Here is an 18,826-nt window from a genome sequence, read left to right as displayed (position 1 = left end):
CATAACCCATGGCCAGGCCATGAATCAGTGAAGTCAGACATTCCAGGGTCAATACCAAAAAAGCACAAAGTAAACCAAGGGAAAATAAAAATTCGTAAGTCGGGTCACATGCCAGGGTCAGAATGCTAGAGAAATAGCAAATAGCCAAAGGGGCAATAAAAAACAGATAGTCAGAACTCGGTCCAAAGGTCAGCAGCAGAATGCAAAGGGGCAATAACAAACGGGAAGTCTGAAATGGTCACAGGGAACAGGCAAATACATCAGAGAGCACAAGCTTAGAACAAGCTTTTTTCTGGCAGTGATCTGGCTAGGGAGCTCACCTAAATAGCAGGGCAATTACTAAGAACAGGTATCATCTGTGGAAATCTCTGAACCTCCCAGTCAGATAGTTCTTTAATTGACAGCTCGGTTGACATAACAGTTCAGCACGCCCCAGCACAGGATAGCATGGCTGAGCTGTCCATCATAGAATCCCCGACCATCTGAGCAGAGGAGTCGTGACAGTACCTTATCTTCAAGGGGGGCCACCGGACCCTCAGGTTTCCCAGGAAACATACAATGAAAAGCTCTGACTTAATGATCAGCCTTCACTGAATGAGCTGGAACCCAGGATTTCTACTCTGGTCTGTATCTCCTCCAGTGAACGAGATATTGGAGGGAATTTCGGACCTTCCAAAAATCCACATTCCTCTACACCTTGTACCCCAAACCGCCATCAACAGAGACTGGAGGAGGAGGGGAAGAGTCAATCAACACAGAAGGAACCAACTTATTTAACAGGGATTTGTGAAAAACATTGGGGACACAAAGGAACTGCGGAAGCTTTAATCTCAAGGCAACTGGATTTAGTACCTCCAGAATCTCGTACGGGCCAATGAATTTCGTACCCAACTTTGCTTTTACATCTGTCTTTTCAGCATGTGCTCCAGTACCACAATGTATACCAGACCCATGCCAAGGTATAAACATACAGTAGATGAATGAAGGATAAAGATTTGACTAAAAAGTTACAAATGTTTGTGTTTAAAAGTAGAAACCAGAAGTCTAACATGCACTGGCTGCACCTGAGAAATATATTTTAAAGTTTATGAATAGCTCAAATTGAAGCTCAATTACTGTAGAGCAAAAGTTGATTGGAATAGTGAACACTGCGAGGGTAAATACAGATATCAGTATAGACTCTGGCATTACCTAATGGACAGATGATTACAGGGAACCAGGGGGTCTCTGTTAGGTCCCCGGCTGACATAGTAAAGCATTCACCAGCCAAGAACATATAGTGACAGGAGGAGGTCCCTCCACGTATGATTCTGTATAATAATGTCTGATGTAACTTGCTTTAGCATCATCTTTGCAATTTTAAGCAGATTAATTATTATTTAAATATTTGTTCCTTAGACACCTTAGTTTTCTAAAAGTACTTCAGTTCATAGAGCCAAATAAACATATTTTTGCAGTGTACAATCTGCCATACCTCTAAATTAAAAGTTACTGTGACATAGTTAGGTACAAGTTACATCCACTGAAATTCTGGTTTAATTTGCACCAAAAAGCTGTCTATAATGATTTTCACAATATTTAGTATGCGCTTTAGACACTTTTTACGAGTTGCACAACTAAGAGTTGTAGTCTCGCTGAACAAGGTGTGATTTCATGGGAAAGATGGGCACCAATAGCTTATAATTTATCAAACATCATGAACTACTTTAATAAATTTGCAATTTTTTATCACTGTTTAGCCTAAGTTTGTGATGTATAAGGATTAGATATGCATTATTAAACTAGATGGTGTCCCGATTCTAACGCATTGGGCATTCTAAAATATGTATGTAGTTTATTTATGAAGATTCAAATCAAAAAGTTCAAATCCCGCCACAATTCACGGGCGGACTGCACATAGCGCCGTGCGGCAGGAGATGACCCGCTGTAACCATCGGGAGATCTGCGGCTAGCTCCACAGATCTACCAACGGTAGGGGTGGCGTGCGTCGTTCGAATTCCACGTAAATTCGCGGCTGGACTGTGACTGTCACTGATTGGTCGCGGCGGCCGGGCGAGACCAATCAGCAGCACGGGGTTTCTGTTACAAACAGAGAGACAGACAGACAGAATTAGTTAGACGATTATATAGTAGATATTAAATATGCCCCTTTTTTGTTAAACATTTGTTTCATTACTATTGTTTATTATCTTCTTTTTTTATTAGATCCTTGTTCTGCACCTGATCCTTGCCAGCTGCAAAGTCAAGGAATGGGAGGAATGGGAGGAGTCGGAGGAATGGGTGGACAAGTTTCACAGGGTGGATATGGAGGAGCAGGAGGAATCGGAGGACAAGTTTCACAGGGAGGATATGGAGGAGCAGGAGGAATCGGAGGACAAGTTTCACAAGGAGGATATGAAGGAATGGGAGGATTTGGTGGACAAGTCTCACAAGGAGGATTTGGAGGAGTCGGTGGACAAGTTTCACAAGGAGGATACAGTGGTTCAGGAGTAAAGAAATAAATATTTGATACCGAAAAGCCTTTCTTAGCACCTCATGTAAGCACTGCTCATTTCTGCTGACTTTAATCATTATTAAATCATAATTTGTTAACTGTGTGTGAAAAAAGCAAAAAAACTACATTTTATTTGTTCTTAATATTTGTCAAATAAATTATCCACTTCAATCAGGACTGTTTTATTTTTGTATTATGTTGAAAAGGTTTAAATGCAATATGAGGTGATTAACCTACTGTGATGTTAGTCATAACCCATGGCCAGGCCATGAATCAGTGAAGTCAGACATTCCAGGGTCAATACCAAAAAAGCACAAAGTAAACCAAGGGAAAATAAAAATTCGTAAGTCGGGTCACATGCCAGGGTCAGAATGCTAGAGAAATAGCAAATAGCCAAAGGGGCAATAAAAAACAGATAGTCAGAACTCGGTCCAAAGGTCAGCAGCAGAATGCAAAGGGGCAATAACAAACGGGAAGTCTGAAATGGTCACAGGGAACAGGCAAATACATCAGAGAGCACAAGCTTAGAACAAGCTTTTTTCTGGCAGTGATCTGGCTAGGGAGCTCACCTAAATAGCAGGGCAATTACTAAGAACAGGTATCATCTGTGGAAATCTCTGAACCTCCCAGTCAGATAGTTCTTTAATTGACAGCTCGGTTGACATAACAGTTCAGCACGCCCCAGCACAGGATAGCATGGCTGAGCTGTCCATCATAGAATCCCCGACCATCTGAGCAGAGGAGTCGTGACAGTACCTTATCTTCAAGGGGGGCCACCGGACCCTCAGGTTTCCCAGGAAACATACAATGAAAAGCTCTGACTTAATGATCAGCCTTCACTGAATGAGCTGGAACCCAGGATTTCTACTCTGGTCCGTATCTCCTCCAGTGAACGAGATATTGGAGGGAATTTCGGACCTTCCAAAAATCCACATTCCTCTACACCTTGTACCCCAAACCGCCATCAACAGAGACTGGAGGAGGAGGGGAAGAGTCAATCAACACAGAAGGAACCAACTTATTTAACAGGGATTTGTGAAAAACATTGGGGACACAAAGGAACTGCGGAAGCTTTAATCTCAAGGCAACTGGATTTAGTACCTCCAGAATCTCGTACGGGCCAATGAATTTCGTACCCAACTTTGCCGAAGGTACTTTTCAGCTTATATTCTTAGAGGATAACCAAACTTTATCCCCAACTTTGAAAGTGGAACCCGCCAAACGTTTCCTATCTGCCTTACCCCAATATTCTGCTGAACCTCCCTCCAAACATCCCCCAAGTTTCTCAATGGTCACCTCCACTCCAGGGCATCCAGAATTAATCCTAGAGAATTCAAAAAATGAGGATGAAAACCATAATTACAAAAGAAACAAGAGGTTTGAGTGGACGGATTGACCCAGCTGTTAAAGGTGAACTCATCAAGAGGCAAAAATGAGGACCAGTCCTCCTGCTGACCACCACAAAACATCTTTGATCTAATCAAATTTGATCTAGTGATTGATTCATCCTCTCTGTCTCACCATTTGTTTCTAAGTGATAAGCAGAGGAAAAGGACTAATCAATCTCTAACTTCTTACAAAATTCCCTCCAGAATTGCCCCTCTAATAGATGCAATGTTTAAGGGAATGCCATGCAAGTTCACAATATGATTAATAAATAACCTGGAAGGTGTTTCAGAGTTAGGTAACCCTGATAATGGAACAAAGCTAGCCTGTTTACTGAATCGATCAACCACCACTCAAATGACCATTTTTCCACCAGATAAAGGCAAATACGTAATGAAATCCATGGACAAAATGAGTCAATGGTCTTTCTGGATTAGGCAATGGAGACAATTTCCAGGCCGGACGGTTATGATAGACTTTAGCGTGTGTGCAAATCTCACAAGCGTGTACAAATTCCTTAACATTGTTAAGCATGGATGGCCACCAAAAGAGTCTAGCAGCAGCTTTCTGTGCAGCAGTGACTCCCGGGTAACCACTTAAGACGGAGTCATGAAATTCCTGTAATAGACGTAATCTAAGATACACAGGAACAAATAATTTAAATTCAGGAGAAGCGGATGGGGCCAATGACTGTACCTCCTGAATTTCAGCTACCAATTATGAGGATGCCATAGAAATCACAATTCTTAAAGGAATAATGGAGGATGGAGTTCTGGAGGAGAAATGGAATCAAGGCTGCATGATGAAGCGTCAGCCCTAACATTCTTAGACCCTGGTCTGAACGTAATGAAAAAATTGAATCTAGAGAAAAATAAGGACCAATTGGCATGCCTAGTGGTTAAACAATTATCAGATTCAATATAGGCTAAATTTTTAGGATCTGTCACCAGAGTAACCGGATGAATAGCTCCCACCAAAAAATGTCTCCATTCTTCAAAAGCATACTTGACAGCGATCAGCTCACGATTGCCCACATCATAATTTCTTTCAGTAGGTGAAAATTTCCTGGAGAAAAATGCACATGGATGCATGTGTCTGAGTCTAGTCAGGATCACCTCCACCCCCTGGAGTTAACATCTGTTGACAAGGGTCTAGATTCTGCTCGGACAGAACTTCGTCCAGCCCCGGATCCAACTGTTAAAAATATTTTGGGCATCAGTGAAGATGCTTTTCTCCTCTTGAGTCTATGAATCTTTGAATCAGAACTCTGATGCCCATGTAATAGAATTTGTGAACATCTCTGCAAACTCACCTATTTGTGGTTTCCCATAGTCAGTTGGGTAGTTGAAGAGTGGAAATGTGTTGGGAAACAAGGACAATTGCTGTGTCACCTCTGTGGACTGTGCTGTGTGTGATGTTAAGGTGGAGGAAGAGGAGGAAAGGCCACTTGATGCAGCTCTTGCCATCCAGTGGAGTACATGCTCTTTCTGGCCCTCATCCACAAGGTGTAGATAAGGATGTCTCTCAAGCTCCCTGCCTCGGAGTAACCCTGGACTCTGATCTCTCAAAACACATATCCATGTCATTTCCACTTCCTGTATACTACAACTCAAAAATGTTTCCCAGATTCATACATTCCTTAATCAAGGATATGCAAAAAAACTCTAGTCCATGTACTCCTCATCTCCGGCATTGACTACTGCAACCTCTTGCTTTGTGGCCTCCTTTCTAACAGTCTCGCACCTCTCCAATCTATCCTAAACTCTGTTGCTTGACTAATCCACTTACCCTCTTGCTATTCCACTACCTCTCCTCTTGGTTAAGTCCTTCACTGGCTCCCTATTACCTAGATAATTCAGTTCAAAACCTAAACCATGGCATACAAAGCCATCCACAACCTGTCTTCTCCATACATTTGTGACTTAGGGTACCGTCACATTTAGCGATGCACCAGCGATCTCGACCACGATGCGACCCAGTCAGGATTGCTGGTGCATCACTAAATGGTCGCTAGTGAGCTGCCAAACAGGCAGATCTCACCAGCGACGTAGCAGCGGTCAGCGGTCGTTACTTACCTGTCAGATGTGGCGATGAATGCGTCCTCCCTCCCGCATCCACGCGTCTCTCGTCAGCGCCAGCAGGAAGCCCAGCAGGAAGCGGCCGCCGAGAAACGGTCCAGGACGTTCTTGCGTGATCAGCGATAGCCAGCGGGGGAGCTGGTCGGAGGTAAGTATCACACATAGCGAAGTCGCTAGCAATATCGCTGCAGCGTCACAAAATCGGTGATGCTTTAGCGATATTGCTAGCGATACCGCTATGTGTGAAGCCCCCTTAAGTCTCACGATACTTACCTGCACACAACCTCTGATCCTCACCAAATCTCCATCTCTACTCCCTTCTTATCTTCTCTTCCCACAATTTCATATAAAATTTTTCCTGTGCATCCCCTTCTCTGGGATTCTCAACACCAGGGGTCTCAAACTCGGCCGCACATAAAAAAACAGTAAATGGGCCGCACATAAAAAAAAATTTAAGCTGGCGGGCCGCATTCCTTTCAAACTTAATACAGTCACAATTGATAGCAGTATCTAAGGGGTTAAACGGCCGCGATCGGTGCTAACACCGATCATGGCCATTCAAATAGGTTGTCAGCTGCGATGTGCAGCTTACCTCAGCGGATGATAATGTCGGCTCTGCATGTGAGCCGGCACTATCATCTCGCTGTACACGCACAGGCACAGTCACCTGCAAAATCCAGCAATGGGGGAAGTCACGCCTCTGCTCTCTGCACACTGGCGTGATGTCATTACACAGCGCCAGATGGATGTCATCACGCAGGGCCACAGCCACTACGGAGTGGCGCACTCCTCTCTTCTAGCATGAGCAGTAGCGTAGCTACAAAGTTATGGGCCCTGGTGGAAACTTTCAAATGGGGCACACCCCATGCAAAAATACACACACATCTCCACTCAGCACACCTCATACACACGTGGCTCCGCTCCGTACACCTCGCACACGCGCTCCTCCGCTCTGTACACCTCGCACACACACAGCTCTGCTCTGTACACCTCGCACACACAGCTCTGCTCCGCACATCTTGTACACACGCGGCTCCCCTCTGTACACCTCGTACACACGTACACACATGCCTCCGGTCCCTACACCTCGTACACACGCGGCTCTGCTTCGCACACCTCGTACACACGCGGCTCTGCTCCGTACACCTCGTACAAATGCGGCTCTGCTCTGTACACCTCGTACACACGCGGCTCCGCTCCGTACACCTCGTACACACGTGGCTCTGCTCCGTATACCTCGGTCTTCATATACACACGGCTCCGCTCCGTACACCTCATACATACACAGCTCTGCTACATCCACCCTGTAAACCCCTCCTGACCCCACACAGAAACTTACCCAGCCAGCACCATGATAACCAGCACAGACAAAGACTGCAGCGTTCTGCATACACTGAGGCCCCTGATCATGTGAACCCCTGACTCCTCCCCCTCCTGTGACCTCATCACAGGTCCTGTGCACACAGAGCACACAGCCATTGCCGCGCTCCTGGATGGCTGTGTGCCTTCCCCCTTCTACCTGCCTCAGGGAGGTGAGATGTGGTGCACCACGGGCAGCAGATGACTGCCTCAGGGGCCGCATGTGGCCCGCAGGCCGCGTGTTTGAGACCCCTGCTCTACACCAACATATGATACTCTCACATATTATAGAAACCTTCAAAAGGAACCAGAAGAACGACCTCTTCCAACAAGCCTGCAGCCAACAGTAACCATCATTCCACTATACCGCTGCACAACCATCTATGCCCCCCTTTTTTATTCTCACCCATCCCTTGTAGACTTTGAGCCCTCATGGGCAGGGTCCTCTTTATTCCTGTACCAGTTATTGAACTGTATTGTTTATTATACTTGTTTTTATTATTTATACCCCTTTTCACATGTAAAGCGCCATGGAATAAGTGGTGCTATAACAATAAATAATAGTAATAATAATACCCGTGTGCCACTGTGAAAGAAAGAGAGTAAAGTAGCCTGTCCACTAAGAGAAGTTGTCAAAATGCTGTACAATTATACTATTTCTATACTGTAGAAATTGATGCCACTTTAGTGGTGTGTGGCAATAATTTTTTTTAAATGTGGAGACTCCAAGTTTGGTTTCCATCTGGTGGGTTGCCTGTAATGGGGAAATTTATGACACATTAATGGTGTCTGACCCTAATTTTTGGAAAATTTTGACTCAGGTTAGATCTCCTTCATGCAGGCCTGCACTCACTTTTAGTAAACTACCTGTGTTACTATCCTTACATTTTTTAAACAACAGTAGTCTGCTAAGCTGATATTTGTGCCACCTGAGTGTGGCTGAGCAGAAAAGCAGTTTGAGCTGTTGAATGAGGTATCAGGGCTCCCAGCACAGCAGGCTTACTCCGGTACCTCCCCCTACCTCATTTTATTTTAGTTTCAATAAATTTTTATTTAGAAACTTATGAAACCAAGTCCAAGTTATGAACTCCCACGCAAGGTAGTGTAAACTAACAATTTAACATACATTCAATAAACTTCAAATAATATAAGGGAAGACAGGACATAGACAGGGGTAGGGAAAAGCACAAAGGATTTAATTATACGAAATCCAATAATCTGTAATGGTATCATCAATAACCAATCCAGGGCATTTAAAGTGGTTATGCAACCCACTATTGTAGGATCATTTATGAATCCAGTCCCAGGCCGTGATCAGTTCTGGCTACAGAGAGAGCCTCAGTGCCTGATCCAGTCGAGTATCTGAGTGAAGCTCCATCCAGGGATGCCAAACCCTGAAGAAAGAATCACACGTGTCGGTTCTAGTTGCTTCTATTCTTTCATATGACAAGGTCGTTCATCTTCTCTTTCACCATAGATATTGACAGTGAGGGCGACTTCCACTTTGCCACAATGTGGATTTTAGTGGCCATATATAAGTAGTTTACTAGCTTCTGAAAGCTTTTTGGATGCCAGGAAGGCCTGGTTCCCAGTAAAAGGGAAGAAGTTTACTGAACAACCGGTCCACCATGCATCTGTGCTATCAGACACTTCACCTTCTCCCAAAGTCCAGAAACCACCGTACAAGATCACCAAATATGTTTCATGTCATCAGATAATCCACAGCCCCTAAAACAGTCTCCCAATACATTAGGAAAAATGCTATGAATTTTTTCTGGTACATAATTGACTCTGTGCAATAGTTTTAAGGAGGCCTACACAAGAGAATTCTGGTGACCACCTTTTGATAGGGTGTCACAGCTATGATACCATTCATAAATTGGCTGTTCAAACCCCAGATCCTCCTCCCATTGTAACATTTACTTCAATTTTTTAACATCTTGTGGAGAATTTATAGCATAGTAGATCAATAAGATCGTTCCACTGCCCAAAGGGTCATTTAGACATTTATTTTCAAAACTCATTGCCCTGAGAGTAGTACCACTCGGGAGGATCTGCTTTGCAAAGTGGAAGATCTTGTTCAATCACATTACCTCCCAAACTGGAGGGTTTTTTTTAACAAATTCCTGTCTGTCAAGTAAGATATTAAATGGAGAACACAAATGTTTAAGTATATGAATACCTTTCAGCTTCCACCAAGAAAGAATTTGTGACTCAAGGCCTGGTGGGAACATGGGGTTTTGTAATATTGCTGTCAGGGGAGAAGGGCTTGATTGTAAGTTATATTTAAACCAGACTTTCCTCCAAAGAAGCAACGAGTGGACTGAAAAGGGAGCCACATTCATTATCCCCCATGGAAGTTGGCCTGTGGTCCACATTAGGCCTGATAAAGAGAATGGTTTGGAGAGAAATTATTCCAGAATAACCCATCTCGTACTATTGGGATATGAACACGTACTCATTAATTGAGCAATCTGTGCCGACTTGTAATAAAGTGTATAATTAGGGAGGGATAAATCCCCTTGTTTTCTATGACGGAACATAAGTTTTTGCGCATTTCTGAGTTGTTTTCCTAGCCAAAGAAACTTAGACATCATAGTGTAAATGAGTAAATGTTCTGGCTGGTATGATAATTGGGAGGGACCTAAATAGATATTAGAAGCGAAGTAGTGATACCATTTTTAATGCATGTGTTCTGCCGAGCCAGGATAACTTTGAGGAAGCCCATCTATCCAGGTCCCTCTGGAAGCTTTGGATCAGTGGAGTGTAATCCATCTAAACAGATAAACAGAGTTGATATGTTGGCTGTTAAGTTGATACCCAGAAATGTTAGATAATGTTCTTTGTGTATAAACCCAAAATGGGATGCTATATTAGTTTGCTCTTTCTTAGGAAAATTTACAAATAATGCTTCGGATTCATCAATGTTAATCTTTAACCCTGAGATCTTCTCACATTCGTGAAGGAGGGAAAACAAGTGAGGGAGTGTAGTGTGGTTGATTTATTAATGTTAGCAGGGGATCATCCTTAACCCCTTCACTCCCAAGGGTGGTTTGCACGTTCATGCCCAGGCCAATTTTTACAATTCTGACCACTGTCCCTTTATGAGGTAATAACTCTGGAACGCCTCCATGCATCCAGGTGATTCTGACAACGTTTTCTCGTGATATATTGTACTTCATGTCAGTGGTAAAATTTCATTGATATAACTTGTGTTTATTTTTTAAAAAACTGGAAATTTGGTGAAAATTTGAAAATTTCACAATTTTCCAAATTTGAATTTTTATGCCCTTAAATCACAGAGATATGGCACTCAAAAAACTTAATAAGCAACATTTCCCACATGTTTACTTTACCTCAGCACAATTTTGGAACCAAAATTTTTTTTATTAGGAAGTTATAAGGGTTAAAATTTGACCAGCGATTTCTCCTTTTTACAACACCATTTTTTTTTAGGGACCACATCACATTTGAAGTCAATTTGAGGAGTGTATATGACAGAAACTACCAAAAGTGACACCATTCTAAAAACTGCACCCCTCAAGGTGGTCAAAACCACAATCATGAAGTTTATTAACCCTTCCGGTGCTTCACAGGAATTTTTTGAATGTTTAAAAAAATGAACATTTAACTTTTTTTCACAAAAAAAATTACTTCAGGTCATATTTTTTTCATTTTACCAAGGGTTTCAGGAGAAATTAGACTGCAAAAGTTATTGTGCAATTTGTCCTGAATACGCTGATACCTGATATGTGGGGGGAACCACTGTTTTGGTGCATGGCAGAGCTCAGAAGGGAACGAGCGCTGTTTGACTTTTTCAATGCAAAATTGAATGCAATTGAGATCGGGCACCATGTTACATTTGGAGAGCCCCTGATGTGCCTAAACAGTGGAAATCCCCCGCAAGTGACCCCATTTTAGAAAATATACCCCCTAAGGAACTTATCTAGATGTGTGGTGAGAACTTTGAACCCCCAGGGGCTTCACAGAATTTTATAACGTACAGCCGTACAATTAAATAATCATATTTTTTCCCAAAAAATGATCTTTTCACCCCCAATTTTTATTTTCCCAAGGAAAACAGGACTCCAAAAGTTATTGTGCAATTTGTCCTGAGTACGTTGATACCCCATATGTGGGGGTAAACAAATATTTGGGCGCATGGCAGAGCTCGGAAGGGAAGCAGTGCCATTTGATTTTTTTGGCTGGAATTGAGATCAAACGCCATGTTGCATTTGGAAAGCCCCTGATGAGCCCAAACATTGGACACCCCCAATTCTAAATCCAACCCTAACCCCAACACACCCCTAACCCTAATATCAGCCCTAACCCTAACCCTTGCCCTAACCCTAGCCCTAATGGAAAAATGGAAATAAATACATTTTTCTTAATTTTATTATTTTTCCTTAACTAAGGGGGAGATGAAGGGGGGTTTAATCTACTATTTATGGCGGGTTTTTATGTTTGGCAGCTGTCACATGCTAAAAGGCGCTTTTTATTGTAAAAATAGTTTTTGCATCATCACATTTTGAGAGCTATCATTTTTCCGTATTTTGACCCACTGAGTCATGTGAGGTCTTTTTTTTTGCGGGATGAGTTGACGTTTTTATTCGCACTATTTTCGGGCATGTGACATTTTTTTGATCACTTTTTATTCCGATTTTTGGGATGCAGAATGAACAAAAACAAGCATTTCATGAATTTCTTTTGGGGGGGTGCGTTTACAGCATTCCGTGTGTGGTAAAATTGATAAAGGGATTTTATTCTTCGGGTCAGTACGATTACAGCGATACCTCATTTATGTCATTTTTTTACATTTTATCGCTTTTATGCAATAAAAACAATTTTATATAAAAAATAATTATCTTTGCATCGCTTTATTCTGTGAGCTATAACTTTTTTAATTTTTGCTGATGACGCTGTGTGGCAGCTCGTTTTTTGCAGGACAAGATGACATTTTCAGCAGTACCATATTTATTCATATCCGTCTTTTTAATCGCGCGCTATTGCACTTTTTGTTCGGCAGTATGATAATAAAGCATTGCTTTTTGCTTTGTTTTTTTCTAAGGGGTTCACTAAAGGGGTTAACTAGTGGGATAATTTTAAAGGGAATGTCGTTATGGATGCAGTGATACTAAATATGTGTACTTTTATTGTTTTTTTTATTTAGAAAAAAAGAATTTAATAGGGAACATTTTTTTTAATTTATTTTGTAATTTTTTAAAATTATTTTTACACGTGTTTTTTTTTTTTACTTTATTATATTGTCCCAGGGGGGACATCACTGTCTTTTGTCAGATCGCCGATCTGACACTTAGAACAGCGCTGTGTCAGATCAGCGATCTGACAGGCGCTGCTGAAGGCTTCCTCCTGCCTGCTCTCAGCAGGCAGTGAGGAAGACGCCTCCCTGCAGGACCCCGAAGGCCCCCACGGCCATATTGGATCCGGGGGCCTGCAGGTAGGAGGACTCTCGGAGCGACACAGCACATCGCGTCGCTCTGGGGGTAGCAGGGAAGCACGGAGGGTGCCCCTCCCTGCGCGCTTCTCTCCTATGCCCCCAATACACTGCAATCATGTTTGGGATGATTTAGCGAATCCTGCTTTGAGCAGGGGGTTGGACCAGATGGCCCAGGAGGTCCCTTCCAACTCTACAATTCTATGATTCTATGATCGCAGTGAGCCAGGGGTTAATGTGCCAGAGTGCCGGGTGTCAGCTGTGATAATCAGCTGACACCCGGCCACGATCAGCTGCGCTCCCCCCGTTAAAGGGGTTAAAGTGGCTGACTTTATATTGGTCTCCTATATTCTCAGGGCCCAGGATATTCTGATTTCTCCTTATTGCTTCCGCAATAGATTCCATTGCAAGTGCAAAAAGAGTCGGAGATAGGGAAAGCCGTGCCTGGTACCCCTTTGAATATTAATTGGAGTGGGATGTGTTGGCGGGAGTTTTAAATAAACAATAGGGCTATCATATAACAATTGGAGGCACTTTATAAGTTTAGGGGAGAATCCCAATTCCGATAGAACCGAAAAAGATATGTCCAGTACAAATCGAAAGCCTTCTCAACATCTAATGCAAACAGTAAAAGTCACTTTCGTTGTAGGTTAGTTGTATGAATAATATTTAACACTCAAAATATTAAAAAATAATTGCGCTAATGTAACCCACTAGAATACAGTTTATCACTCAATAGCGATCCATAGTAAAATTAACCAAATAATCTCAAAAGACAGAAATATCTCCCAGAAGTTTATGTGGATAGCGCAAATAATAAAGAAATCTCCTAAAAATGTTATCAAGATAATAATGATAATAATAATGCCAGCAACCGTGGGTCTCTTAACACGAGGAGACAATTTAAATTACCGTCCAGGTCACTGTTCACAACACGTGCGTTATTAAAAGTTCAACTTGCACAAATGTTTCTCCTACCTTACCACTATAGACTGGGATGATAACACATTCCACAATGCCAATGCTGTATTTGTAGAAAATTCAATAGAGATTTCAGCTGGCGGAGAGACGCTCTCCTCCTGTGCTCCTACGTGCTGGAGTGATGGTACGTTCCCAAATGGTGACGATCACATAGATGTTTAGGAAGTAACGGATAAGAAATAAAAAGTGTCCACCTCAGATGTGAGTAGGTAACGGGCAATGCTCCGGCCGGTAGCAATAGCCCAAATCTCCAATAGTAATCGCCGATAAAGAGCGGGTCCAGCGGCGGGAGATATGAAAAAAGCCGGCAAGGTGCAGGACCTTGCGTGACGTCACTATCACGTGATGAACTACCTGATCGGCTGAAATGACTGACAGGACCAAAAACCAATCCTACGTGTTTCGGAGGCTTACTGCTTCCTTCTTCAGGGAAGGAAGAAGGAAGCAGTAAGCCTCCGAAACGCGTAGGATTGGTTTTTGGTCCTGTCAGTCATTTCAGCTGATCACGTAGTTCATCACGTGATAGTGACGTCACGCAAGGTCCTGCACCTTGCCGGCTTTTTTCATATCTCCCGCCGCTGGACCCGCTCTTTATCGGCGATTATTATTGGAGATTTGGGCTATTGCTACCGGCCGGAGCATTGCCCGTTACCTACTCACATCTGAGGTGGACACTTTTTATTTCTTATCCGTTACTTCCTAAACATCTATGTGATCGTCACCATTTGGGAACGTACCATCACTCCAGCACGTAGGAGCACAGGAGGAGAGCGTCTCTCCGCCAGCTGAAATCTCTATTGAATTTTCTACAAATACAGCATTGGCATTGTGGAATGTGTTATCATCCCAGCCTATAGTGGTAAGGTAGGAGAAACATTTGTGCAAGTTGAACTTTTAATAACGCACGTGTTGTGAACAGTGACCTGGACGGTCATTTAAATTGTCTCCTCGTGTTAAGAGACCCACGGTTGCTGGCATTATTATTATCATTATTATCTTGATAACATTTTTAGGAGATTTCTTTATTATTTGCGCTATCCACATAAACTTCTGGGAGATATTTCTGTCTTTTGAGATTATTTGGTTAATTTTACTATGGATCGCTATTGAGTGATAAACTGTATTCTAGTGGGTTATATTAGCGCAATTATTTTTTAATATTTTAATTGTTTTATCAGTCAGACAAAAAGGTGGTGTTGTCTGATAATTTGCAGCTTGTATATCCCTAAACGCAGCGCCACTGGTTGTATTATATTCGTAATATTTAACACTCTCCTAATATTATCTGGGACCTGTCGCATTGGTATAAAACCAACCTGATCCCGATGAGGGAGTATTTTATTGATCCTGTTAGTCACAATGGATGTAAAGATTTTTAAGTCAATGTTTAAGATTTTAGGTTTATAATTTTTTGTGAAGAGATGATCTTTCTTTAGGGATTACGGTTACATGCGCTAGGAAGAACTCAGGGGGCAACTGTGAGCCATTTAGTAGCAAATTACAGATGTTTTTTATATGTGGTATCAGCACATCGCTAAATTTTTTATAATATATTGCTGTAAGACCATCTGGTCCCGTGGCCTTTCCTTTTTTTAGTTTTTTAGTCTTTTGATTGTTGAAACTATTTCCTTTTCAGAGATGTCTAAATGGAGCTGTTGTGCCGTTGTGTCAATTTAGGTAGATGTAGGAAGCAATGACTCCAGTTGTGAGGGGGGGGGTGATTGTGGAGCTGAATGCAATCTCTGGTAGTATTCATTAAAAGTGTTATAAATGACATCGGGGTAGGCTGAGATCTGACCCTTAGGGTCTTTTATAGAGGATATTATATTAAGTGACTCTTTCAATCTAAGCTTACGAGCTAGCATCTTATTAGGCTTATTGGCATGTTTATAAAACGTGGCTTTAGTCCAAGTTAGGGCCTTCTCCATTTTGGTAATAAGAATGGCATCTAATTGTAATTTCATATCTTGAATTTGTTTAAATAAGTATAGTGATGAAGAGAATTGATTGGCCAATTCTAACTTCAGCAGTTTGTTTTCCAATCTGGTCTGTAATTCATTATCCTGTTGGCCGCTAACTTAATCAGAGAACCGGTAATATACTTTTTGTGCGCGAGCCAAATTGCTCCAAGTGAGGACTCCTCCGTTGTGTTAGTTTCAAAGAAATCTGTTAAATCTTCTTTTATAGCGGTTACATTAACTGGGTCAGCAAGGAGAGATTCATTTAGACTCCATCTATAAAGCCTAGACGTGGTTATATTAAATTTAAAAACTGACATAACTGCATCATGGTCCGACCACGAGGAGGGTATGTGGCGCGTATAAAGAGCTGTTGGTATTGAGGTAGTTATGGTCAAATGAAGGTCGATTCTAGAATACGTTTTGTGTGCTGGAGTGTACTAAGTGTTAGGCTGTGTTCACACGTAACTTTTTTTTGCGGCGTTTTTAAACGTGCGATTTTGCCGCGAAAACGCAAAAAAAAGCATCCCATGCAATCCTATGGGATTCCACAATGCTGTGCTAATGCTGTGGATTTTTCTGAGGCAGAATCGCATCGCGAAAAAATACGCAGCATGCTCATTAATTTTGCGGGATCATGGCGATTCTGCCCACATAGGAATGCATTGCTCTGCTTACTTTCCGCATGTAGCTGTGCCCACCATGCGAAAAGTAAGCAGAACATTTGCGGATGGTACCCAGGGGGTGGAGGAGAGGAGACTCTCCTCCAGGCTCTCAGTACCATATCCCTGTAAAAAATAGAATTAAAATAAAAAAATTGTCATATTCTCACCTTCCAATGTCCCGCGCAGCGTCCCCAGGCCTCACCGATGCTCCCGGCAGGTCCCGTTCCCAGTGATGCATTGCGATAATTACCTTTGATGATGTTGCGGTCTCGCGAGATTGCGACATCATCAAATGTCATTGCTGCAATGCATCACTGGGAACGGGACTTGCTGGGAGCATCGCGATGATCGGGAACGCTGCGCGGGATGGAAGGTGAGAAAAACACGATTTTTTATTTTTTTATTATTTTTAACATTAGATCTTTTTACTACTGATGCTGCATAGGCAGCCTCAATAGTAAAATGTTGGTCACACTAGTCAAACACTATGCTTGATGAGTGTGACCAACCTGTCAATCAGTTTGCCAAGCGATGTTCCAGATCGCTTGGAAAATGCTAGCATTCTGCAAGCTAATTACACTTGCAAATCGCTAGTTTTTCTGGAAATAGGCGGAAAATAAAATGCGATTTGCTCGCATATTTCCCATGGAGTATAATTCAAGAATTCCTGCGGTAATTTCCGTGGCAATTCTGCAACGTGTGCACATAGCCTAACCCCTTGAAATCCCAATATGTTCCCTCCAAAGATCTGCTAAGTGATTCTCCTTCATGAGTCTAAGGATTTCCTTCGTCTCCATTTTAGTAATATCAGAGCATTTTGCAGCGCTACTATCTAGGGAAGGATTAATAGTAAAATTAAAATCGCCACACCATATCAGATGGATAAATGAGAAGTATTGAGTTTGGGTAGGATTAACTTGAAGACTGAGAATTGGGCCGAGGCTGGGACATAACCATTGACAATACAGATATTTTGTACCTGTAACGTTCCTTGAAGAATAAAAAAATCGACCCTCGTGATCTGCATAAAGGAAAGCTATTTTTAAGGAAGACAGCTACACCTCTTGTCTTATGATCCCAGGCTGACACAAAAAAACGAGAATAGGCAGAATCAAAGTATTTTGGGCATGAAGAGCTGGAGAAATGAGGTTCTTTGAGACAAATAATATCTGGGCTATGCATTTTTTTTTTTTTATGGATAAAATGTTATTCTCGGGCTTACTGTGCGCTGCTTGACCAGGATAAAATCACCACAACATGAGAAATTTAACCATTTAATTCCCAACGCGTTTCAAAGTGTGAACCACTTCTTCCTCAAGGGATGACATCCCTTGAGGAAGAAGTGGTTCACACTTTGAAACGCGTTGGGAATTAAATGGTTAAATTTCTCATGTTGTGGTGATTTTATCCTGGTCAAGCAGCGCACAGTAAGCCCGAGAATAACATTTTATCCATAAGGATTCGTATTGGAGGTCACGCAGTGGACCTTCGGGCGTGCAGCAGGCTGACGGCGGGTTTATATGCTTATACCTTTCCTGGAAAGGGTGAGTAGACTTTTACTATATCTATTCAATTGTCCACCAGATAAGACCCTATTGCGCTTTTCTGTTTCCTAGTTTTATTATATGGGCTATGCATTTGGTATTCCAGGAAGGCCTTTTTGCATTTTAAAGGGGAATTGAAGCCCCTTGCATTATGTGATAGGACCCCACACATGTTTGGCTAGATTTTGGGATGCCAAAAAATGAGATTCCCCGACCATCACCCCGTATGCATGGGAGCAGGAATTCGAATCTGTAATCCTGTAGAGATCTTGGAACCAAAAAGAACAGCAAATATAAGCAATCCTATATGGAGACAAAAAGAAAAAAACAGGAGGGAAGGGAGACATAGACACCAATCAAACAGTAAACAGATAACATCAAACGTACTGCAAGTCCAATTTTGCATAGTGATCTAGTGTCCCTTAATATCAAGGGTAGACCAGAAATCACCAAATTTGGGCAACATGTAATATCCCCACAGGCAAAGCCCCTGCTTATGTTAAAATTCTGTAACTGTCAGGACCATCTCATGCAATCAAGGCAGTCTCAAATGCATTAAGCAAACACTTCTGTAAATAGATCAAAACAGCTGGAACAGATGAGAATCAGTCATAACCGGGAGGTGCCAACAGTTCCATCAACACCTGCTCGGCCGACCGGAGGTCCCCCGGCATAAAGTGAAAGAGTTCATACTCCAAATTGGGTATGTGTGTAGAATGAAGCTAATCAAGTGACATTCGATTGCTGGTGGCCCAATCTACAGACCTCTGCCCTCTCCCTCGCAGGCCTTGGGTGTTGGGGTGGTAGTGGTTGGGGGGACATCCATTTCTGGTATGCCTGCCTGATTCAGTGACAGTTTACCATCCTCCAACAACCTGCACATGTAGGTTTTGTTATGCACTGAGA

At 42.3% G+C, this 18,826-nt stretch overlaps 1 long non-coding RNA gene across 1 annotated transcript; it reads left to right on the top strand.

The window, feature by feature from the left end:
• The first annotated feature begins 457 nt into the window (after positions 1-457).
• Positions 458-2,671, top strand: LOC141088692 (uncharacterized). Its single transcript, XR_012232025.1, has 2 exons — positions 458-959; positions 2,206-2,671. It is a non-coding gene; the product is annotated as an uncharacterized lncRNA (long non-coding RNA).
• The last annotated feature ends 16,155 nt before the right edge of the window (positions 2,672-18,826 follow it).

Source organism: Dendrobates tinctorius, unplaced genomic scaffold, assembly GCF_039654945.1.
Source record: "Dendrobates tinctorius isolate UK_male_01 unplaced genomic scaffold, ASM3965494v1 ptg000040l, whole genome shotgun sequence".
NCBI classification, from domain to species: domain Eukaryota; kingdom Metazoa; phylum Chordata; class Amphibia; order Anura; family Dendrobatidae; genus Dendrobates; species Dendrobates tinctorius.
The sequence above is the reverse complement of the archived record's forward strand: the minus strand, read 5'-3'. Positions and strand labels throughout refer to the sequence as shown.